Source organism: Chrysemys picta, chromosome 25 (genome assembly GCF_011386835.1).
Source record: "Chrysemys picta bellii isolate R12L10 chromosome 25, ASM1138683v2, whole genome shotgun sequence".
Taxonomy (NCBI): domain Eukaryota; kingdom Metazoa; phylum Chordata; order Testudines; family Emydidae; genus Chrysemys; species Chrysemys picta.
Window position 1 is genome coordinate 5,890,412 of NC_088815.1, and position 24,625 is coordinate 5,915,036.

At 48.7% G+C, this 24,625-nt stretch overlaps 1 protein-coding gene across 18 annotated transcripts in view; it reads left to right on the forward strand.

Annotated features, from left to right (window-relative positions):
* The first annotated feature begins 3,264 nt into the window (after positions 1–3,264).
* Positions 3,265–24,625, forward strand: part of CSNK1G2 (casein kinase 1 gamma 2) — a 91,011-nt gene continuing 69,650 nt past the window's right edge. For 3 of the 18 annotated variants that reach the window (XM_065578613.1, XM_065578619.1, XM_065578616.1), the window contains exons 1-2: positions 3,279–3,511; positions 23,149–23,390. The gene's annotated coding sequence lies outside the window, so the exon portion shown is untranslated. Of the gene's footprint in view, positions 3,512–23,148; positions 23,395–24,625 lie in introns of all 18 variants that reach the window. The other 15 variants (XM_065578618.1, XM_065578624.1, XM_065578611.1 and 12 more) reach the window with 12 other exon arrangements.

Consider the following 24,625-nt stretch of genomic DNA (forward strand, 5'->3'; position numbering starts at 1 on the left):
CAAATAAACTATACAGAATCTGACCCCAAAAGCTTACAGATATAAAAGATAACGGCATGAAAACAACCAGGACAAATTTTGTTTCCGCACTGTGTTTTCTTGTTTATATTTTTCCCCACTTTGAAGTCACACTATGAAATCTGCATTTGTAGCATGAGGACCGCTTGCCAACTTGTTTTTTATTTGATCTAATGCTTTTAAAAAGCTCTTTATTGTAGAAGGGTCACAAGACAAACCACTAGGCAACAGAAATGAGACCTAGAGTATCTGAAACCATTAAAACACTATAAAGAGTAACTGCACACTCCGATGAAAGCTTATGCCCAAATAAATTTGTTAGTCTCTAAGGTGCCACAAGTACTCCTCACTCTTCTTTCTGGAATCCATCTCCTCCCCTTATTCCATACTTTTGGTGTATGCTATTATAAATATTTGGTGCACTGATGCTTGGAGACCCTAATCAAGATTGCAGCCCCATTGTGCTTGGAGCTGTACAAACACATAGTGAGAGACAATCCTTTCCCTGAAAAGTTTATAATCTTGAAAAAACTAGATTAGAGAAGGAAGGAAAACACAGGCACAGAGACCAGAAGGAGTACCAGCAATTCAGTGGCAAAACTCAGGTTTCACTCTACTGCAGTTCCACTCCAGTACCCAGTATCCACTAGAATCTTCTAGACCACGCTGCCTCTCCCAAATCCACCATCCTGCAGACTGATCCACACGGGTTTACCAGTGCATCTGCATGGAGCCCTACTGAAGTTAGGATCAGGCCTTTGATGGTAAAATTTTTAAAGATCTGTCTTTTGTGCTTCTCCTGGGAAATGCCTGGTGCACTTATAGCACTCTACAGCAGTGTTTCCCAAACTTGGGACGCCGGTTGTGCAGGCAAACTCCCTGACGGGCCGGGCTGGTTTGTCTACCTGCCGCGTCCGCAGGTCCGGCCGATCGCAGTTCCCAGTGACCGGCAGCCGCGGTTCGCTGCTCCAGGCCAATGGGAGCTGCTGGAAGCGGTGGCCAGTACGTCCCTCAGTCTGCGCTGCTTCCCGCAGCCCCCATTGGCCTGGAGTAGCGAACCACAGCCAGGAGCGCTGCCTGCTTTTCTGCTGTCCTAGGCGGCGGAAGGTCCTGCCCCGAAATGCTGACCCCCACAGAGGCGGCGGAAGTTCCTACCACCAAAATACTGCCACAGTTGCTGCCCCCCAAATTGTAGCGCCCTACGCGACCACCTACGTCACCTAATGGGTTGCGCCAGCCCTGATCGCGGCCACTGGGAGCCGCGATCTGCCGAACCTGTGGATACGGCAGGTAAAAAAACCGGCCCGGCCCACCAGGGGCTTTCCCTACACAAGCGGCGTCCCAAGTTTGGGAAACACTGCTCTACAGAATCTCACAATGTTGTGATACCTGGTATTTTTCGTAAAGACCCGGATCCCAAAGTCATGTTATTACGTGAGCATCCCAGCTTCCATTTTTTAAATAAAGTAAGCTTCTAGCCCTCATGGTTCCTAAGAAAGCTTGAAAATGTAAATCCTAATGGCTCAAAAACCCAAAGGCAAATAAAAAGAAAACACCATTTATTGTTTGTTAATATCTCCTGATTTTTAAGCCAATCTCATGACTTTTGGGAGCCTAAATCATGATTTTTGAATACTTGGGGTTGGCAATACTATAATAATAAAAATGGTCACCCTACATAAACATGACTAGTGATAATTTAATCTGTGGGGTTGGTTATTATAACGGCAGGGGAAAGGGACAGCAGGTTGGGAAACAATGATTGTTTGAGCCCAGAGGTTTTGTGTGTTCTTGTATTTCACTGCCAGCATACACAGACACCTAGACACTTTGGCAAGTGCTTTACAACTTCCTAAGAGAGAGAAATGGCTAGCGGCAGGGTACATATGGCGACAGATGGCTAAAATGATGGATGGAAGGGTGGATAAATAGACTGGGATTATGGGGGCGGAGGCAAACTGCTGGGGTGAAGGCTCACGCTCAGCCAGGGCAGCCCCACTGGAACCAGCCCCACTCACGCCAGGGCTATTAGGTGTTAGCCTGAGCGGGCCCTGGAGGTGCTGGGTTGGGGACGACTCTGCCGCAGTGAGTGCACTGTGGGGAGGCTTTGGGGGGTGCCATGAGAGGGTGACTGCCCTGTATGTGGGTGCTAAGGTGACAGTGGGCTGAATGGGGACTGTGGGGGTGCATGCATTGTGGGGAGGATATGGGGTGAGTAAATGGGGGGAGCTATGTGAGGGGGGCTGCCCTGTAGATGGGTATTAAGGTGAGAGTGGCCTGAATGGGGACTGTGGGGGTGCATGCACTGTGGGGAGGACATGGGGTGAGTAAATGGGGGAAGCCATATGAAGGGGGCTGCCCTGTAGATGGGTATTAAGGTGACGGTGGCCTGAATGGGGACTGTGGGGGTGCACGCACTGTGGGGTGGGGAGGATATGGGGGGAGCCATGTGAGGGGGGCTGCCCTGTAGACTGGTGCTAAGGTGACGGTGGCCTGAATGGGGACTGTGGGGGTGCATGCACTGTGGTGAGGATATGGGGGGAGCCGTGGCGGGGGGCTGCCCTGTAGACGGGTGCTAAGGTGATGGTGGCCTGAATGGGACTGTGGGGGTGCATGCACTGTGGGGAGGATATGGGGTGAGTAAATGGGGGGAGCCACGTGAGGGGGGGGCTGCCCTGTAGACGGGTGCTAGGGTGACGGTGGCCTGAATGGGACTGTGGGGGTGCACGCACTGTGGTGAGGATATGGGGTGAGTAAATGGGGGGAGCTATGTGAGGGGGGCTGCCCTGTAGATGGGTATTAAGGTGAGAGTGGCCTGAATGGGGACTGTGGGGGTGCATGCACTGTGGGGAGGATATTGGGGTAGCCGTGGCGGGGGGCTGCCCTGTAGACGGGTGCTAAGGTGACTGTGCCCTGGGGGCGGGCTAGGGGGCTGCCTGTGCTGGGGGGCAGAAGAGGGGGCTGCCCTGTGGGGGTCCCGTGCCCCACCCGGGTGCCGACGGGACAACGCTCCGCGAACACACCGCCCTCCTGGCGCGCGCCCCGCGCGCGAAGAAGAGTTAAAAGGGGGCGGGCTTAAAGGGCGGGGACCAGGGCAAGCCGCAAAGCGCGCCGCCACTGTCGCAAAGCCCTTCCTTCCCCTCTCCCCCGCCCGTCTCAGCAACCGACTGTATTCTCAAACGCGCTTTACGCCAGCGGCGCTCCGCCGCCACCCTCCCTTCCACCGCGCGTGCGCCGAGCCCCTGTAACTCCGACCCTTCCTATTCATGGAGGGCTTTTGCGCCGCCGGCGTGGCGCGCGCTGCATAGGCCGCCGCTGAGCCGTACGCCGCTGGAGTAGAGGCGTCGCGGTGTGCCCGCTGCCCGTGGAGTGTAGGGGAGGGGGAAGGGAGAGAAGAGGCTTAAAGAGACAACAGCCGCGGGAGGAAGCCCACAATGGAGCGGCTGGCGGGGGGTCGGGGGGCTGCCCCCCGCCTCTGAGGGGCCCCGAGGAGGTAAATACCCCGCGCGCGGGCGTCCCGGGGCGCTGGCGGCGGGGGCGCGTGGGGCTGGGGGAAGGGGCTGCCCTGTTGCTGCTCCCCGCGCCCCAAACCGCCCCCTCAGGCGGCCCTTCGCTGGGGGGGGCGGGGCGGGGGTGAAGGTCTGTGCGGGCGGCGGGCTGGGGGAGGGGGGGTTGTGGGCAGCCGGCGGGGGCGCGTGGGGCGGGGGGGGGGGCTCGCTCGTGCGCCCCTGTGACAAGGGAGGGGGGCTGGGAAAGTGGGGGTGGGGGGAAGGGGTTGTACCCTCGAAGAACTGAAAAAGAGCAACCCACCAACGGGTGTGGGTGAGTGTGAGAAACAGATGGGGGGTGGCGGGGTGTTGCTACAATCATTATGTGCAAGGGATATGCTGTAGCTTTAAAAAAGAAAATCCTCCCTGGGACTGTCTGTCTTTCACTCATTTTAATTTTTAGGCCCCACTGCTGCTATTTTGTGCCTGGTCTTTGAGGCGTAGAGTGATCCTTACTAAGTTGCCTGGGTGGTTTTTGTTTGTTTGCTTTTTACCTCTCTCCCCACCCCCCCCCCACACACATACTACCCTACACCGACCATATTGGCCCGTGGTGTTGTGAAGCAGGGCTCTGTTGGGGTGATGCAGTGTGTTTTGGTTGGGTTTTTTACTCCCCCAGAGGGATCAACTGGGGGAGACGGGTGGGGAAAGATCTTGGTTAAAATAAAAAGCTAGTGAATCAGAATGAATCAGTTTGAGATATAGGAAGAATAAAGGCCCCACCCAAAAGAGGATGAACTTTTAAATGTTTCCTAAGCAGCCAAGAGAGAAGACTTTAAAAAAGGAACCCCAATGTCTTATCACAGTGGTTCTAAAAGTGTGGTCTCCGACGCCTGCCTGGTGGCTTGTAGAATAGAATCTATGGAGAGTCAAGCTGTTCAGTAGGGATCGTGGACTTGGAAGAAAAGGGTCTTGCTCTTCTGAAGGGTTCCACAGTCTGAACAAATTGGGGGACCTGCCATATTGTATCATTTTAAAATGAAAATTTAATTGTTAAACCTTTCAGGTTGTAATGAAAGTAATAAATTATAAACACATTGGAGGTAAGTAGGATGCTGGCCAAGCTGCATGCAAACTAACTATAGAGGAGTAAATCTTTTGCACGGGTATATTTGGAAATTATTGCATTAACTAGTCCATTTGTCTTCCCTCCATACAACAAGTAGATGGATTTCTGGATGTGAACTATAAGGAGTGTATAAGTTTGCCTGCCAGCAACATTGCCCATCCACAATACCACACACAGACTGCTCTCCCCCCCCTCCCCCGGGCACTGACCACCAGAACAGAGAGATTTAAAAATCAGGCCTTGTGTAACAGGTTGAAACAAGGTTTAGTGTTTGCCAATATGTCTGAAAGAGAATCACTCTAAATGAGGGCAGGAGGCCTCCATTGAGATAGTGTGGGAAGGCTGCCTTTTGTGGCAGTGTAGACTTACAAGTCCATAAATAACTTGCCAAAGTTTATATTCAATGTGTTTCAGATAGAAGCATCCCTTAAAAACGACCTGCTCCATGTTCAGTACTTTTCAGTATCAGGCTCTGAATAGTCAGAGGTCTTGAGATGCAAGCAAGACTTAGTCCAAATTCAGATCTGATGTGTAACTGGATGCAACTTAAGTCAGTGGAGTTGCACTCACTTAGCTAGACCTGTATTCCCCCTGCCCCATCTCTCTGCTTTTTGTCTAACGGGGCTATTCCAGCTCATCATCTTGTCTAGTTATGATCTAGTAACTGTTGCTGTATGGAGTAAAAGAGTCTTGGGATTTGATAAGCCCTGTAATTAGTTTGCAAAAGTAGCAATGTCTTTAAAAAAAATCAATCTGATCTTTTTCTGTGTAAAATAGATGCCTCCGCTTTATTTATCCTTGCATCAAAATGGATTAGGGAATAATAGCTAGCATTTTGCATGGCTAACTTAACAGGGGAAATTATTTACTGTAGAGCAGTTTCTTTTGAGGTGTGACTGGAGTGATGTTGCTTCCCTTATTTTGTGGCTTGCATTGGGTTTTATCCTTGCTACATTCTTTTTAGGAATGAGTGGAGAGATGGAAACAGGGGTCATAGTTTGGCAGGTTTTTGACTTTTCCCCCAAAAGCTGCCTTTTGTCATAGCACAGTAGGGAGGGTTTGCACTGCTTTGATCTTAGTCTGTGTGCTACCTCTCCATTCCCATGCCCCCACCTATCGTCAAAAGTGTCATATATATTTGAGTGTGACTCAGCAGATCAATGAAAACAATCTGAGGGGTTGCGTTTATGGACAATCAGTATCTCTCTTTCCAACCAGGCTAACAGAGGCAATGTCGTCCTATAGCAGCTGCCAAGAAATCTGTTTATTGGACCTCGGCCTAATCACATTCTGTAGCCTTCTCTCTACCCATGACCTGTGCTGTCCAGCAACAGTGGTCTTGCTAGTTTCCATGGCTAGGATTGATCAGTGAACACAAGGTTGTGTTACAGCATCTGTCTAGCTGGTCAGGTTATCTGGATATTTATTTGCTCCTTGTAATATCTGAGCACCATGCTGTCACTAAAGGATTTATCCTTGCAAAATCATGGGAGGCAGGGAAGCTTTACCCCATTTTATAGAAGGGGGAACTGAGGCACAGGATGAACTAAGTGATTTATCCAAGGTCCTTAAGAAGTCTGTGTCTGAGCTGGGAACCAAACCCAGGTCTTGTGAGTTTTAGTTAGCATCATATCCTTTAAGCCATCTTTGCTAGTCTCCCACTCCTGCCTGCTAGGTTTACCTAAAGTCTCTGATAAACAAAACATATGTGTCTTGTGGCAGGGACAGTACATACCTCTGTCTGTATAGTGCCTGTTAAGGAAGTGTGGTCCAGTGGTTAGGGCGCTAGCCCGGGACTTGAATACATGGGTTCAATTCCCTAATCTGACACAGAATTCTTGTGACACCTTTGGCAAGTCACATTATTTCTCCGTGCCTCACTTCCAGTGGCAGGCGCTGACATTTTTAGCCAGGCATCCTCCATGCGGCCTGACCTTGCACATATGGCGCATGCACGGTCACGCTGTGCAGAGGATGTCATTTTGTTGAGGGGCCAGATGGAATCGGCCCCAGGGCACAGCTGGCCCTGCACACCACTGCTCAGTTCTCGTCTGTAAATGGGGTAATAGCCCAGCCCTGCTACACTGGGGTGTCAGAGGATAAATACATTAGAGATTGTGAGGTCCTCAGGTACTGCAGTAATGGGGTAATCGGTACCTAACATAGTGTCCTGCTCAGAACCAATGGGCACTACTAAATATTATTGTATAATGAAACGCCAACTAGATTGCATTGGGTTGGCCTTGACAAAATGGTAACCATCCACTCCTAGCACACTGGGGCCCTCGTCCATGGCTGTAGCTCCTAGGAGTTGTGGTAATACCGCTAATAATAATAATCTGTCTTTCCTTCTCTGCCACAGGAGGTAGGGTTGGTTGGGGTAGCGTTGGGAGCTGTGGAGGAGACAAGTTCTTTGTGACTCTGGAATCGTGTCTGCAAATTGGATTTCTTGCACTCCGAGAAACTGCAAATTTATAAATAGTTTTTTGAATTAAAAGTTTTATTTCTATGCTTCCTGTTGGGAGTGAGTAACTATCCCTGATAGACTCCACCATCATAGAGAAGAGACAGGGCTCAGTTGTGGTGAAAATACGAAGGCGACTTTCTCTTGAGGCTGCTGGACACAGATCGCCACTGTGGTTCTTTGTCTCTAGCTCCCAGACTGACTGACGCTACCTAGCCATCCCCACTCTCTGTTTGGAGTGTGTAGTCATGGAATGGATTACCAGCTAAATCGCAGACCCATTCATGCAGGTTATATTCACATTTTCTTACTGCTGTCTGAGAAGTGAGGGAAAAACTTTAATGCAGAGCATGTATCTAGTTAAAATATTATCCATCGTGTCTATACTACAAAATCAGCTGTTGGGTGACACTTCAAAGGCTGCCATCACACATGGTGAAACCACATATCTGTTTTTCAGAGGAGGCAGGACTTCACTGGTTTCTGAGAGGCTGAGAATCATGCAAGCTGCCTTTGGTTTTGGGTATATGGTTAGGTCCAGTGTCAGGAAACAAACGCCTTATAAATGGAGTATGTGGCACTAATAACGGTAGTGTTGAGGAAACCCATAGCGAGACAGCTGCTCCCTGTTGTTGCTATTGCGAAGGTAATTTTACAGAAAGGTGGGTAGATCTCAAAATGAGACTCAACTGGTAACTAGTTTGGTAAATGGCTCTCTTCGTTAACCTGAAAGATGCATGTGAAACGACTTACATGTAGTATTTTCAGAATTTTACACTGAACAAAATGGGTACAGATTTCTTTAGAGATTTGTAGAAAAGAGTGGACATTGCTGGGGCAAACTTCACCACTGATTTCCTTCACTCTGAAGATCATGGTAAGCAGGTTGGTACGTGTCTGGTAAGATTCCTAAATGTCCAAAGATTTTTGTAGTGAGCATTGGCCTCCTAAACCCAGGGTTGTGAGTTCAATCCTTGAGGGGGCCACTTAGGGATCTGGGGCAAAAATCAATACTTGGTCCTGCTAGTGAAGGCAGGGGGCTGGACTCAATGGTCTTTCAAGGTCCCTTCCAGTTCTAGGAGATAGGATATCTCCCTCTGTTAATTGTGAAGGAAAGTAATGGTTCCTCTTTTGAAAGAAATCTCTGGGCATAAGTATCTGTTGACACTCATTTTCTTTGCTGCCATTGGCCTGATTACACCTAAGATCTACACCTTAAATCACCAAAGATCCAATGTCAGCACTGTCCTTGCCAGGAAATACATGTGTTTTGATGTCTTGAGGCTAGTTCACATGGGTAGTAAAATCAAGTGATCTGAGAATCTTTCATTAGAAGAATTTGCCTCAAATCTGGTGACAAGATGATATCTTGGGGGGGAACCTGGACTCTCATGACAGACAGCACAAAACAGATTAGGAAAAAATTCTCTGCAGTGTGCAGCATTGGCTAGTGCACGACAGAGATTCTCTGCTTCCTCTGTAGCATCAGTTACTGAAGGCTGGGCGATCCAGTATGGTGGAAACTATGGCTCTTAAAAGGGGAAGTAGACAGTCCCATGTTCTGCTGAATGTGGGGCAGAGAAGAAACCCGGTGGCAGTGCAATATTAGCATTAGCGATGGCTGCCAACAGAACAACACAGGTCTTTGGAACGAAGACTTTCAGAGACTTTGAGAGTAGGGATGGTAGGAAACTTTGATTATTTTTGTACATTCACCAATCAAACAATAAGTCTTCTGGAGCCATTCAAGTCATAAGGAAATGAAGAAGGCCCAGAGCTGAATTTTCACACTGTGGATAAAGCTGCTGGCAGATGATGCTTGGGCTTCATCAGCTTGATGGAAATACTCTGCTAAGTTACTTAATATGGAGTTAATGTTCCTCTGGTGCTTGTGGATATTATAAAACTGCCCTTTGAAAAAGCTTTACAGCCCTGCTGTGTCACAGGTGTGAGTCTTCAGATAATGACAGCACGGGAGTGAAGAGTGTCACACACACCCAGAGTGAGAACCCATTTCTGTTGGCACCCTAATGAAGGATCAGCTCCTGGACGTGACAGATTTCTGTGAAGCACCTGGAACCATTGTCCCCATCCGCTCTGGATGGACTTGTACCCATTCCTAACCTTGATGCTGGAAAGTCATTAACAACCACTTGTGCCGAGACATTTTGGTTCGAAAGACGCTGGAAGCCGAACATTCATTCAGGAGAAAACCAAAAGGCCCGAAGTGTGTCATTCTGACTGCCCGCTAGAACTTGTTGAGTGACCGTTAGTGGTATGAAGTGAGCTCAGTCTTCATAGAAGTCAAAACGTAAATCCATGCAGCAGCACTTGGCTTTTTAGGTGCAAACAGCAAAACAAGAGGCTCTGCTCTTTAAGTTCATTGGAGTGGGATGTTTGTAGTGGTGGCTCTTTCTCTGCATAACTTCTCTAGTTTACCACAGGAATTAGACTGAATGCTCGATAGCAACTTCCATGTCACAGGGATGTGTAATATAGAATTATGCACTACCCGATCATTAGGATATATGGTCTTCTCCCAACCCTTCTGAGCTCCCTTATCCCAAAGGGGATGTGGGCATTTTAGTTTTTGTGCTCACTAACAGGGTGGGTGCTAATGGCATTGTTGGAAGATGACACAGTACATGTACTTAAGACCCCCTTCTTTGGCTCTGTGCTTTGGAGCAGTGACTACCATTTGTTTTGGTGTGTGGAGGGGCAGCAGAGAGATGTTGATGTGGACAAACAGAATCTAGGCTAAGGCCTTGTCTACACTACAAAGCTACTATGTTTTGCCAGTGTAGCTATGCCAGGATAGTCTATGGACAGAAGGAGGTTTTCTGTTGGCATAGTAATACCATGTTCCTGAACGACATTAGCTATGTTGACAGAAGCAGTCTTATGTTGGCATAGCTGTGTCTACTCTGGGGGTTTTGCTGGCAGAACTATGTTAGCTAGGGGATGTATCACACCCCTGACTGACATAACTATGCCGACAAAACTTGCTGTGTAGACTTGGCCTAAGACTTCTCCTTCACACCTACCAGTGAAGTAACGGCAGAGGTGTGGGGTTTGTGCGTGAGCCCTATGGTTATGGAAGCAGGTCTGTTGCTTCCTAGCCCTTCTGCCAGCTACCAAGCATATTGAGTGGCTAATGCTTTTGGGGCCCAGGAATAATGTTCTCTCCAGAGTATGTGTGCACTCTCTTGGGCCTTCCCTATTGCACACACTCCAGAGAGTCGTGTATCTGATTGGGAGGTCCCAATAAGAGATCGCTGGAGCTTTGAACAGATCGCTGTACTGGGCTTCGGCACAGAGCTGGAGTGTAGCGATGGACGTCATGTTGCAGGTAGGGGAGTCGGAGAGGAGGAAATTGGAAGTGACTCTTGAGGACAATCCTTGATGTTCTGTGTCACCATGTGGTGGAGGAGCCAATGACACGTTGAGCCCCAGCCTAATGCATGGTTATGTAGCGCGCATGTTTGTGCTGGGGCAATGATAAGGAGCATTGAAACTGGGGAGCAGAATCTCGGTTGTTGAGGGCTTCTCATTCCCAGGCCTGCCCTCCACACCAACACTGGAAAGGAGTGGATACCCCCAGGACGTGAAGCACTCTAACAGCTTTCAGGCGATGAGTTCAGGAAAGTGAAAGGGAAGAGCAATTAAGGCTCATACCAGCTAAATTTAGCCTGATACAGAACAAATGCTCTTAACTGGAGATGCACATTGCATTGCAGTAATCTCTCAAGCCAAAGCCTACTGGAAAATCTGTAGTAGTGTTTGCCATTGAGACACGGTGGGCAAACTTCTGTCATCTTAAATGAGTCCTTTTTCTGGAAGAGCATTAAAACATCAGGGTAATTCCTGTGCTTGCACCTTGTTGATTTGATTGTAGGGCCTACAGGGAGTCCTGTCTTCAGCTGGAGGTGTCTGACTGGTGCGTTGTCCTACATTTAGTCTTAGGCACTGCCTTGCAGGAGACTCGGGTAGGGTGAGGCTCTGACTCTCTGATGAAATGGGTTCTAGCCCACAAAAGCTTATGCCCAAATACATTTGTTAGTCTCTAAGGTGCCACAAGGACTCCTCCTTGTTTTTGTGTCTCTGCAGAGACCCTGATGGCCACTCAGAGTTCCAGCTGGAAGCACTGCTCAGCTGTCCCATTCGTAAGCTAATCACAGCATCATAAGGCCTACATGCAAGAGACATGCACACACCTTAGTGCCATATACGTTGGGTCTGGGGGTGTTTATTTCTCCCTGTCGTCTTGTGGGCCGAGCTGACCTCTCCATGGCTCTTACCTTTCTGAGAGAGCTTCCTTGTGGGATCCAGCATGTCTGTTTCTGCTGGCCATTTCTGCCCAAATAGTATGTTTCCCCTCAGTAGGTGCACCCCAGATTACGTTCTGAATCTGGGACTTGGAACAGACTGGCCTGGTCTGAGCAGGGAGTTGGATGTCTTCTAGAATGAAAGTTGTGTTATGGGCCTAACCTGCAGTGGAGGGGGCCCCAAGCACATCCTGACAATTACAGGCCAGTTAAGTAGGGCTCTGAAGAGGCTTTTCTCCTGGTGCAGCCTGAACACCCACCTCCCCCATTTTGCCTTGCTATTGAGAGGGTCTTGTGCTATGTTATATTCAGTGGAAGTTGCATATTATTAGAGAGGTGATCTGGACAAGGAGAACAGACTTCAAAAATCTTCTCTATTGTATGGAGCTGATGCAGTGAGATGTTGTCTGTGTTCTTGTCTTGGAGACCACCAGCAGCCTAGGTATGGTAAATAAAACACAGTAGCAAGAAACAATTCCTGCTCTTTGTTGTTACGGGCCAGGTTGGGACCATGGACGGCACTAAAGTCTGAGCAGTTATGTTAACACAGTACAACATAGGAGCAGAAGTCTACGTCTGTCTTTGTTCAGTGCCAGAAATAAAAGTCCAGAGCAATGCTTCTCAGGACAGAGTAATTTAAAGACATTCACTGTCACATGGGAGCCAATATTTAACATGTTCCTAGGATGATTATAACTTGGTGGGGAATGTTTTCCAGACTCTAGCTGTTTGTTTTAAGGGGAAAGTCTGAGGGAGGAACTTCCATCACTGAAGGAGAGTGGGGAGAGAACAAATGTGAAGCCACTGTATTTGCAGAGTCCATTAACAGCGTGGCTCTGATACAGCAGGTAACTAACGAGCTGTAAAGGGGTGCAGCTAGAAGGAAGCCAACAAAATATGTCAATTTCAGAGGCTCCACAAGGCAGCCCAGTGCGGTGTATATCTGCTGCCTTGTAACAGGAGTTGTCTCCTTTTCTAATCATCAAGGAGGGATTTAAAGATTCAGATTTGGGGTTTCTCTTAAATTAGGGGTGCCCATATTTTGTGACATGTGTCAGGATCCAGAAGACCATCCCTGAATTGCACATAAACTACCCATTAAAAGCAGCTTATCAAAAAATAAATGCTCCACCATATTTGCTTGTACTCTACTCATTGATAGATTGCTGGCGATTATTAGCAATTGAACCCTGTACATAGGGCCCCATTAGAATCGCACTATGTACAGTTCCCAGCAGATATATTTGCTGTGGCACTTGCAGTATTGCCTCCTTCATCTTCCATATAGGGAATGTTACAAATAAGGCGATAAAATCCCATTATACAGCAAACATCAAGATTTTAAGGGTGTCCACTGTAGCTGATCAACATTGTGGTGTTCCTGCAGTTAGAGGCAGGCAGCAGCTGTGTTTGGCCCTTAGTCAGCAGTTTGGCTCCCTTAGGTTTAAGCTAATAGGCCCATGTCAGGATTTCTCCAAGCTGATCATTAGAAGCAACCTCCTCGCAGACCAGGACACACCATCGCAAAGTGGCACCAGATCCTGCCAGAACAACAGATGGAAAAACCTGCAGAGATATCTTCACAGCTACGATGATCAACACCCCCCACCCCAACCCACCTTTCAAGATTCATCAGTCCTATATGTGCCTGTCACAACATGTGGTGTGCCTCCTCCAGTGCACTAAATGCCCCAGTAACAGCTGTGTGGGTGAGACCAGACAATCCCTACGCTCTCGAATGAACTTGCATAGGAAAATAAGACAAAAAAGCCATATCACCCTGTGGATGGACACTTGACAAAGCAATCACTCCGTATCTGACCTATCAGTCCTCATCCTCAACTGAAACCTGCACAACACTTTCTAAAGATGAGCTAAGAGCCTAACTCTGCTAGACAGTAAAAATCACAAGCTGAACAGAGACACTGGATTTACGGTTTATTACAACAATCTGTAACTCACTAATCCCCCCTTTATTGTCCTATATGACTGCAGAGGTGTTAATGGACTACTCCACCTTGAATGGTCTGTTAGAACATATGCTAACTACCTATGCAAAACAATCTGTTCCACCTAGTATTTAGCTGTGACGCTTGGAGTACCTTTCCCAGACGTGAAGAAGAGCTCCGTGTAAGCTCGAAAGTGTCTCTCTCACCAACAGAAGTTGGTCCAATAAAAGACATGGCCTTACTCACCTTGTCTCTCTAATATCTTGGGACCAATACAGCTATAATAACACTGCATATGAGATTTACTAGGGTCTCTCTGAATTGAAGGTTACAGCTGTTCATGACAAATGGGGAAGGATGGTTTAGTTGATAGGGCGCTGGACTGGAAACTGGGTTCAGTTTCCAGCTCTGTCATAGAATCCTTTGTGTGACCTTGGGCAAGGGTGTGTGTGTGTGTGTGTGTGTGTGTGTGTGTGTGTGTGTGTAAGTAAGTAAGTAAGTAAAATAAAATTAAGTCTGGGTTCAATTCCTGGCTGTCACAACCTTCCTATGTGACCTTGGGCAAATCACATAATCTCTCTCTGCTTCAGTTTCCTGTCTGTAAAATGGGGATAATGCTTCCCTAGAAGGAATGCTTAGATGCTAATGATGAGGGCCATAGAAGAACCTATTTAGATTCATGAGCCTTTAGGGCTTAGCTGACTCGACTTCTAATCTTATTTTATTTGGTGATACTTGGCAGTTTGTGCTGAGTTTTGCTAGGACTATATTTTGTGGGGTTCATTTAAAGCAAAATTGAGGGCATGCAAATGTATGTGAACCAAACCACAGAAAAGAGGTCAGACTTCTTTGCGCTGAGCCTGCTGAATTAAGCACATCTTTGAAAGGTGTGGAACTTTTGCCAGTTTAACAGAGGGTCATAGCCGGCCCAGATCTCTTTCTGAAATTGTGATGCAGGAAGGGAAGTACGGCAAGAGCTGCAAGTGTGACTCCTGTTCTCGTTGACATCTCGGCATTCCCCTGATGAATTAAAGGACTTCACCGCTGCTTGGAATTGGTAGAGTACTGAATGCAGGTACTGAAACCAGAAACAGAATGGCGATTGAGAGGGCACATGTGTAGATAAGATGGAAAACTGCAGAGAAGAAAATCAGGGTCATGCTCTACAGACTCCTAAAACCAGGTGTGGTGCTCAATACCACACACAGCATCCATTAAATCAAAGGGATTTCTCATGGTATTAAGCGCTGCAGCCCAGATTAAGTACTTCAGTCCTAGGAGGGTTCCCAGCCTGAAAGACTTTGATTTCCCGATGGCAGGTAGCTCAGCACTTTGTTAAAAATTGGAGCCCCTTTAAGGTGTGTCTTGTTGGGCACCCAGAATCATGAGTCACTTTGTGTAATCTTGGTCTGTATCTGTAATGAGTGTTGGCAAGTTCAAGCCCTTCAATCGGATGTGTAATGAAAGAGGAAGCCAAGGGAGTTGCATCCTGTTCACAGGGGCAGAAGAAATAGACTGAACTAAAAACATGAGTAACTGAGCCAAAAAACCCATGTTTCAGATTTATTTCTGTTTACTAGTGGAAGGTTGGTATGTATTGGTTGAAGTCACTTGGATGACAAGATCAGAAGAGTAAGAACCTAGGAAATAGAGGGGTATAGGTTGTAAATTTGCCTATTATCAGTATGTAAGTGATTAGTAAAATAAGAACTGATCTGAATAGCATGGGCTGACTCCTGTGCATTTCATTCACACAAGTAGTCCCGCTGACTTCAAAGGGATGACTTGTATATAAGGTCATCAGGATTTGGCCCCAAGTAATTGAAGGTACACCGCTACCTCGGTATAATGCAACCTGATATAACACAAATTCGGATGTAATGCGGTAAAGCAGTGCTCCCGGGGGGGCGGGGGGGGCGGGGCTGCGCACTCCGTTGGATCAAAGCAAATTCAATATAACGCGGTTTCACCTATAACACGGTAAGATTTTTTTGGCTCCTGAGAACAGCGTTCTATCGAGGTAGAGGTGTATATGGAGAAACTAATGGGGTTACCCTAAATCCGCTGCCAGGGCTTGTGGAAACATTAGTCATAAGGTGGACAGTCAATAAACCCACTCGCTGCTCTCCTGATCGGTGTGCTTCTGTTGGCTGACTTTCTGCTGCTCCGACTCAGTTTAACCCAATACAAAAAATGTAAAGGGCAGGGAAAAAAATAGCTGGAAAACTGGACTTTCCGGCTAAACATGTGTTGACTGAAAAATGCCCTCCTAATGTCTGGGCAAATATTAGAGAGGCAAGGTGGGTGAAGTAATATCTTTTTTTCTGTTGGTGAGAGAGAGAGAGAGAGAGAAGCTTTTGAGCTTATGCAGAGCTCTTCTTCCGGTCTGGGAAATGTACTCAGAATGTCACAGCTATTATAAGGTGGAACAGATTGTTTAGCATAAGTAGTTCACACACATTTCAAGGGACCATTCAAGGTAAAGAGGCCCATTAACATCTCTCCAGTCGTGGGGATGGGGTAGTGGGTTGTAGATTATTGTAATGAGCTATAAATGCAGTGTCTCTGTTCAGTCCATGATTTTTAGTGTCTAGCAAAATTATGAATTTAAGTTCTCAGGCTCACCTTTTGAAGGTGTTGTGCAGATTTCCGTTGAGGATGAGGACTAAGAAGTCATACGTGGAGTGATCGTGTCATGAAAAGGGTGACATGGTGTTTTTGTCTCATCACTTATTTGGTGTGAACTCATTCCAGCATGTGGTTGGTGATTGTCTCATTTCACCCACACAGTTGTTGTTGAGCATTTGGTGCACTGGATGAGGTACGCCACGTGGTGTGATAGGCATGTGTAGGACCTGTGGATCTTGAAAGGCATGTTGGTGGGGCCTTTTGAGCAACGGAGATATGTCTGCAGGTTCTGGCAGGGTCTGGTACAGCCTTGAATTGTTGTGTCCTGGTTTGTGGGTCCATTGAAATATGATCCCTTAAAATGTGTTAACTGCCGTATATACTCGTTCATTAGTTTGTTCATTTATAAGCCGTCCACCCCTCCCCCAAGATGGTTAGGTAAAAATAGCAAAAACTGACCCTTTCATAAGCCGACCCTATATTTCAGGGGTTGGCAAACTTTGGCTCCCGGCCCGTCAGGGTAAGCTGCTGGCGGGTTGAGACGTTTTGTTTACTTGGAGCGTCTGCAGGCATGGAGCCCCTCACATCCCAGTGGCCGCGGTTTGCCGTTGCCAGCCAATGGGAGCTGTGGGAAGTGGCGCTGCTTCCTGCAGCTCCCATTGGCTGGGAACGGCAAACTGTGGCCACAGGGAGCTGAGGGGCTCCATGACTGCAGACGCTCCAAGTAAACAAAACGACAATGTATTAGATATTCAATTCAATGAGTCCATCGAGTTTAAAATCATCAAATTTTGGTGTAGACCCATTTATAAGCCGACCCCCGCTCTTTGATGCGTCACCTTTTTACCAAAAATATTCGGCTTATGAACGAGTATATATGGCACTTATGCTGAACGATCTGTTCCACCTTGTATTTATCTGGGATAGTCTGAGTATATTTCCCAGACCTAAAGAAGAGTTCTGTGGAAGCTCAAAATTGGTCCAATAAAAGATATTACCTCACCTCTCTAATATCCTCAGACTGCCATGGCTACAGCACTGTACGGGCAAATATTGGAAGAGCTAATTTCAAACAATGTAAAGCATTGTTTGTTTGTTTTAAAAGGTACGTAGTGTGCTGCACCCCAAATGCTTCTGTTTGAGGATCTCCGCATGTTCACGGGTCTCACCACCACTGGGATACCTACTCCGCTAGATGCAGAAACTGAAGCTAGCGAAATGAAGGGGCTGCTTGGCATTTGTGACAAAACCAGAGTTGGAACCAAGGCTTCCGGACCCCCTGTAGTTTAAGCATAGACCAGCTTTCTTCCCTCCATAATGAGGAAGGATGGCCCAATGATTCGAGCATTAGTCTGGGTTCAAGTCCATGCCCGATGTAGACTACCTGTGTGATCTTAGGCAACTCTCTTAGCCTCCGTGCCTTGGTTCCCTAGGTGTAAGATAAAGATGAGAGCATGGCCCTACCACATGGGTGTTGTGAGGCACTGGGGTACTCTGGTAATGGGAGGGGAGGAGATGCATGTCATTCACTGCCTCTCTGAAGATGCATTGACATCTGCATGTAAACTCTGAAGACTGTCCTGCAATGCCACAGAGTACCCCTCTTCACCTTTTCCTTTATTCCAAAGGGCAATTGTTTGGTGGCTCTTGACTTATTTATCCTTGTAGCTCCTTATTTGTGACCTGAGAGTTGACTGTTCTGAGAAGGGCTATGGTGATGGAGATACCTTTTTGATGGGGAGAAGGAGCAGGAATGTGTGAGCTGGGGACAGGAGTGAAACCTGTTCCCATACGAACCATTTCCAGGAAGGAAGTAATTCCAGAGCTTCCAGAATGAGGGATTTGGCATACCTAAAGGGGAGAGATTCCTTCTCTCCACACTCCCAGCCCCAAGTTTTCCCTTGCTTGTAGATCTCAAGGCAGTTGAAGGGGAAGTAGTTAAATAGGCAGGTCTCCAAGCAGCTCACTGTTAAAAAGGAAGGGAGGAGATCACGCATACTTTCAGAATGAAGCTTTGTCTCAGCAAAGTGAAGCTGCCCCAACCTTCCGCAATTGACAATGTAAAAACAGACCTGGTCACCTGGTGGAAATGTCAGGTGTCCGCCAGCCACCAAAGATGTCTCAAGTTGCATCCATCCTCTTTATAGAAAGAGATGCTAGGACTGGGACTTAATAGATCTGGCTTTGCTGCATCTTCCCTGTGTGCCCATGGGCACATCTCTTAAACCCCGATCGAGGCCGGTGCCGAAGCATATGGATAACTTGAAGGTACCTGACTGCATTGGAGCCATGGTCTCTCTGGGCCTCCAATCCCTATCATGGTCTCTCTGGGCCTGCCAATCCCTAAAGAGGGATTATACTGATCAGTTTAGATTGTAATCTCTTTGAGGTGGGGTTCTGTTGTTGTCTGTACAGTGCCTAGCACCATGGAGCCCCGTCTCAGGCCTACTGCGTTACAGCATAAATACTCCGCACCTTCCATCTGAGGGTCTCAAAGTTCTACACCACCAAGTAACCCCAACCTCTCTGGGTAGTGGATAAATCCCACCTCATTTTATTGGTGGAAGGAAATTGAGGTGTAGAGGGAGGACAAGCCTCGTCCGACATCACAGAGTGAGTCAGTGTCAAAGCTGAGATTACAATCTGGGGCTCCCTGTGCTGGGCCTCCTTGTTAGCCAGCACTGCTGGGGACATTCTGGGCAGCCAGAGGAAACATGAAAGCAGCATTGCTCTTCTGGGTGGGAGGTGGAACCAAAGAACTCAGTGGCTTCTGCTATTTGAGCCTCGTAATTTCTTTTACATTATGATTTGCTCTTTGTCCTGTGGCGTACCTGGAGGCCAGGGCCCATTGTGCTTGGGCCTGTGCAAATATAACAAGGCAGTCATTGCCTAGAAGAGGTGGTTACCGGGTGTGCCGGGCTCTCTCGGACCTTTCTTGTAGAAGCTATTACCCACCCTCTTCCTGGCACGCAGGTTGCCCCTGGTAGTGGAGAAGATGGCCGTACTTGCCCCAGCAATCTCGAAGCAGTGGCTTCAGCCAGACCACAGCTTTTCATTCCTGGGAGATGCTTGTCCATGTTTTCAGGTTGCCCTGCATGTGCTTTCTCCTCCTAGATGACTCTATTGATTTCATGTTAGGCTGCAAAACCTTTTCTCCGCTCTGGTCCATTTGTTGTTCTGGGTTCTCCCATGGGGCAGGGCAGGGCAGTGAGCAAGCATCTAACAGGCTACAGCACTGCAGCAGTAGAGAGCCAAGGAGCAAGGGGGAGAGAAACGACCGACTGCCTTTCTCCGTGTTCCCTTGACAGAAAGTCGATGGCTGCTAGGTTGTGGGGTGGGAAGGGGGAAGTCTCTGAATGAATGCTATCTGTGCGCTGTCTGGAAATGTGTAAAAACAACTCTCTCCTCCCTGCCCAGGCATCTAGGCCTGCTGTAAAATTGCAATACAGATGGGAGGAAATGTTTTTTTCCCCGGACCAGGAGAGAACTGCAGTGGCTCAGGGCTGTGTTGTCTGAAGGGCTCATGCAAACTTGGGTGCCTTGGGAAAGGCATTCCTCAGCAGTGTCAGCCTTCTGGTGAGATGCCCTGAAACCCACTAGGAATGTTAGACAGGTGAGGTGGCGTAATAGCCCATCTCCGCAGTAGCCTCCAGAAGAGGGAAGGGAGGAGATAGTTAGTTATTAACTCAGTCTCCTGAGCATATGATCGAGATGGTGGGTTAATAGGCATAGTGCGGTTTCCCCATGGAATGTTCTTCTGGCCCTCCTGGGAGTTCACATAAGGTTAAAATAGGCGAACCAGCACTTTTTACAGCCTGGTGGCCATGGTGGGAAATCTGGAAGTGGTTGGATCATCTGTTGACTGTGTTACGGTAGCATCTAGAGGCCCTTCTTTTGAGGTGGGGGGTCCATGTAGCAAGACAGTCCTTGGCCCACTGATCTGAGAGTATAAATAGGTGAGATGATGGGTGGGAGGAAGGGTGTGTTATCCCTGTCTGACTGATGGGGACTGAGGCACCAGAGAGATTGACCTTGGGGAAGCCACATCCAGGGGGTCCCCCTTCAGTGGGAGAGGAGCAGCTCTGGGTCAGGGCTGGCTACAGTGAGAAGACTTGGGTGTCTCATGGTCAGAGCAGATTCATGCCATTGCAAGAATGCAGCCAGGCAGCAGCTATGTGATAAGACTGGTTTAGAGCTAGTCATCCCTCGGTCTGAGTGCCTTTCCAAGGAAGGGAAAGGCGGCTTCTCCCCATCTTAGGCAACATCGCAGTGGCACTTGGCTGCTCGTCTGTTTCTGCAGCATGGGTACTGTTGGGGTGCGGGGATTCTGCCTACCTAGTGCCACTTGGCTGACTGCCAGTGTGGATGTGAACTTAATGGCCTACTTCCTGGCTACCTCTCTGAACAGCTCCCTTTCCTCTATGCTCTCTGCTTCGGGCCACAGGGGACGAGATTGTTGGAATCTCGGGCAGGCAGGGTGCTATAAAACATCCACCCATCTAACGTGCTAGGCCATGGAACCAGCCCCTTCCCAACAAGTTTCAGACCCTTTTTATTTCAGAGGGACTCAGGCAGAGTATTTAGAATAAGAATCAATGGTCTGTGTTTTAGTCTTCTGTGATTCTTGGGGCTGTTTGGGAGTCTGTTTGTTTCTTCCGTGAGCATCACACACAGAATAAGGTGGAGGGTACAGGCTGGGGGCTCTGGGATCCCACCTGCCCCGCAGGGTGGGACTGATCGGCTATTCCAACACAGGGTCTCATTGCTGTCCAATGGAATTCACTCTGTGGGGCAGGAAGTCTCCTACAGTTGGAATGGGAAAGCTCCAGGACTGTGACCTAGTGTCGAATTATGAGACCTGGACGAGTCACTGTTGCTGAACCTTCCGTGGCTCTTCTTAGGAAATGGGTTGTGAAAAGCCTCCTCCAGGAGCATTCATTAATCCAGCCCACACATGGCAACTGCAGTTTACCCTGCCTGAAGGGCATGGAGGTTCCCTTGATTGATGTCCCCCTTCTGGCTATGTCTTGGCTGCAGAGTCCTCTAGAGTGACAGCAGCCTCTCTGCAAGCAGCAGGCAAATGGCTGTGTGCTCACTGGTGCTGCACTCACCCATGTGTGATGCCAGGGCTTCTGGGGGCACGTCCCCTGGTTCTTTGCACTGTGGTAATCTGAGCTGCTCTGAATTCTTTTGCAGTGAACTGTGGGAGGTCCTGTCAGTCTTCTGGGCACATTGTGGAAGCGTTCATAGTCCGCCAGCTCAACCCCTTCTGGCTTGACGTGTTCCAGATTTCTGCCCCCAGCCTTCATTCCAACCAGTGGCAGGGGACGGCCCCTACTCTGAGCAGTGGCCTGTGCCATATGCTGACATTAATGCAACCCATACAGCTGTCCTTTGTGAAAAAGGAGGCTGACCCAGGGCATGCAATGCAGTGGAGAGGGCATTGCAGCAGCTGTTGGGCACCATGAGAACACAGCGGTGTGCTTTGCAAGGGAGGGCCATGCTGAGACAGAGGAGTGGGGACAATTGATAGTTTAATGACTGATGAATCCCCCTGTGCTGGCTGGCAGTTGTGAGTCAGGCCCACAAACAGATGGGCCATGCCCACCGGGGATGATTAGCAGTGGATCCAGACCCTCCACGGGAAGAAGGCCACTTCCCTCGGTGCCAGGAGACTGGTGAGAGGGGCTGAAGCGGGTTGCTGTTGCCATCTGGAAGCTGATTACCCCAGATTGTTACAGATCTGTGGCTAATCAGTTCAGCATTGGCAAGTTAATCATTGGCTCAGTTGTGGCAAAGGTTTGCCATGCGGTTATTGCTTTGGTTCACCTGTGGGTAGTGAAGGTGGCAGTTCTCTCTGAAATTGAGAGAATGGGGCTTCTCACACTGGTAGGGCCATTGATGGCCCGTGTGCGCCCAGTGTTGTACTCCCCTCCCCCAATCACGTGATTATCCAAATGAGAGAGGGTTTTACTCCCTCAGTACACAGGCCTTGGAGGACCATAGGCTACACCTGCACTGTGAACTGCTGGCAGGGTGATTCCCACACTCATGTATGCATACTCGCACTGACTCGATTGAGCTCACGCACGTAGAAATAGCAGTGTAGCTGCGGGAGCATGGGCGGCGGCGGCATGCCAAGTAGACACCCGCTTGAGGCCTAGCTTGTAGTGTAGACGTAACCGTAGAGGAGGTTCATGGACACCTACATGTAGGGTGACCAGATGTTCCGATTTTATATGGACAGTCCCGATATTTGGGGGTTTGTCTTATATAGGCTCCTATTACCCCTGTCCCGATTTTTCACACTTGCTGTCCGGTCACCCTACCGACAAGGGAGGCATTGCCAAAGTGGTGGGGCTTTGGTCCTGCCCAGTAATGTGGCTATCAATCTGGTGTCTGTGCCCACTGCTTTGAGAGACCCAGTCTATCCTCTGTTCCTTGGCTTATGAAGCCCTACCCTTGTGCGAGAGCACCTGGCAGAAGCCGGTAGAACTGACGGTGCTGGAAACATGCTGCCCATAAAGCAGTGTGGACTGCAGCATTTATAATGCAGTGGCTGATCTGAGGCACACTGCACAGCCCGTGAGAGAAGGGGCAGTATGTTGACCGGGAATGGACTGATGATAGTACTGGTGTATAGGCCTTGTACAGGCAACCTGAAAGTGCTCCCAGGGGAGTGGGCTGGCTGGGGTGTGTGGGGGATGGGACGGGGGGGGGGGGAGTGAGGAACACAAGGTGTGTCTATCTTGCTTTGGAAGGGGAAGTGAATCAGTGTGAGCGCATCATCAGTGCACTTTGAGTCCATCAGGTGTGTATCAGTCATGGGTACCTGTTCTCCTGCCCCCATGCAATCATGGGGTGAATTGTGTCAGCTACTGTTGACCACATGTATGTCCATGCATGCACTGCTGCTGTGACTGGCTCTGCCCCCGCCTCTGCCTGGCGTTCTCCATTGTCTTCAGAACGTGGTGACTGGAGCAGGCAGGTCCCCGACTGGGGTAGGAGTCAGAATAGGTGCATTCTGGGTCCTGCTGGCCATGATGCTAAGCAGTTGCTCCAACATGTCGCTCTGCAGTTGGTGGTCCTTCTCCTTCATCCCTGATCATGCTAGGTGTACTGACACCATTTTTTCCTCCCTCTCTAGCATCTTCTCTGCTGCTGCCTGGTTTGTCAGCTAGTTTGTACAGCTGGCTTGACATGCTGGTGAAGTCCTTCCGCATTTCCTGCAGCAGGTCGTCCCGAGTTTTCTTCCTTTTGCTGCACAGTTCAGCAGCCTCTGGCATGCTCTAAATGGCCTCCTGGAAGGGGTGTCGGGGGGTCATCCCGCCTACACTTCTCTGCTCACGGCCTACTGAGTACCAGGGTCCTTCTCCCATCAAGAAAACAGCAAGTGCTTTACATTTTTAAATTTGGCTTTTGAGGGCATGGGTGTGTGCAGGGCCAGCCCAGGGAAGCAGCATGTTGCTCATGGTCTGATCCCAATTTCAGGCTGAAATGGTACAAGGGGATGTGACCTTGCTTGAAATCTTAGAGTGGGAAGGAGAACAGGTGTCTGAATCAAGCCTCTGGTAGAAAACCATCCATTGATGCTATGGAGCAGTTTTGTCGACTCGTAACTGATGGGCAGATTAGTGACTGGAGGGGACTAGTGAGCTGGGGGTGTGTAGGTGTGGAGCCTGCATTGCTCAGAAACCTGACTGGTCTTCTGGAGTTCCTGGTGAATGAAAAGTTCTCTGGTGTCATTCCCCAGGAGTGGACTAAAATCCATGGCAACATAAACAGGATGCTGATCTAGAATGTAGCAGGCTAGCACCACCATTGGGGTGCTGTAGTAACACATCTCCATTCCCTCCATGACAGCCAAATGCAGGATCTGTTGCACCAAGAGATTTCAAGTGCTGTGGACTTAACACGGCCGCAGTGGACTTAATACCTAGGCTGCTGTTATTCTTTAAAGTTTTAGCTGCCTTACAAAACCCCTAAAGCTCATACCAGTATGGGGTGGTGGAGGGGGAGCACGTTGGTATATATGCCCAGAACAAGCATTCTTGTCCCACCCCTGTTCCTGATTTGCAGGCATTGCTTGGCTTATATTCATTATCCCCTGCTTTGCATCTGTGCAACAGTGTGTGTGCTGCAATAAATCACCAATAGCATGTTTGGATTGTTTTTCTCCCTGCTTGGATGCCATCTTGGATCACACATGTTCAGGCAAGGTTGGGGGGAATGAAAGGGGGTGGTAGGGAAAATAAAGGTACTGAACCTGAAACTGGCATTACATAATCTCCCCCATCCCAGTCACGTAACATCCCCCATAACAGTGATAGTGTCTTTTTGGTGTGGTAGTTCCCATGATAAGAACACAAGATAGTGTGCATCTTACCAGTTTGAGATGCCAGTTCCTCCATCCCAGTCTGTTCTTCTGCTTCCATGCCTGCCCTGAGAAAGTCCCACAGTCCAGAGAGCTGGGCCCTGAAGCTGTGAGCATCTGATCCTCATGCTCTGATTCGGAGTCCTCAATGCACAGTTCAGTGACCACCCTGCCCGGAGTCCTTAACCCATCCAGGATAAAATTGGACTCTGTGTTTGGGGGTGCATCTAGTCACCTGCCTTGTTTTATT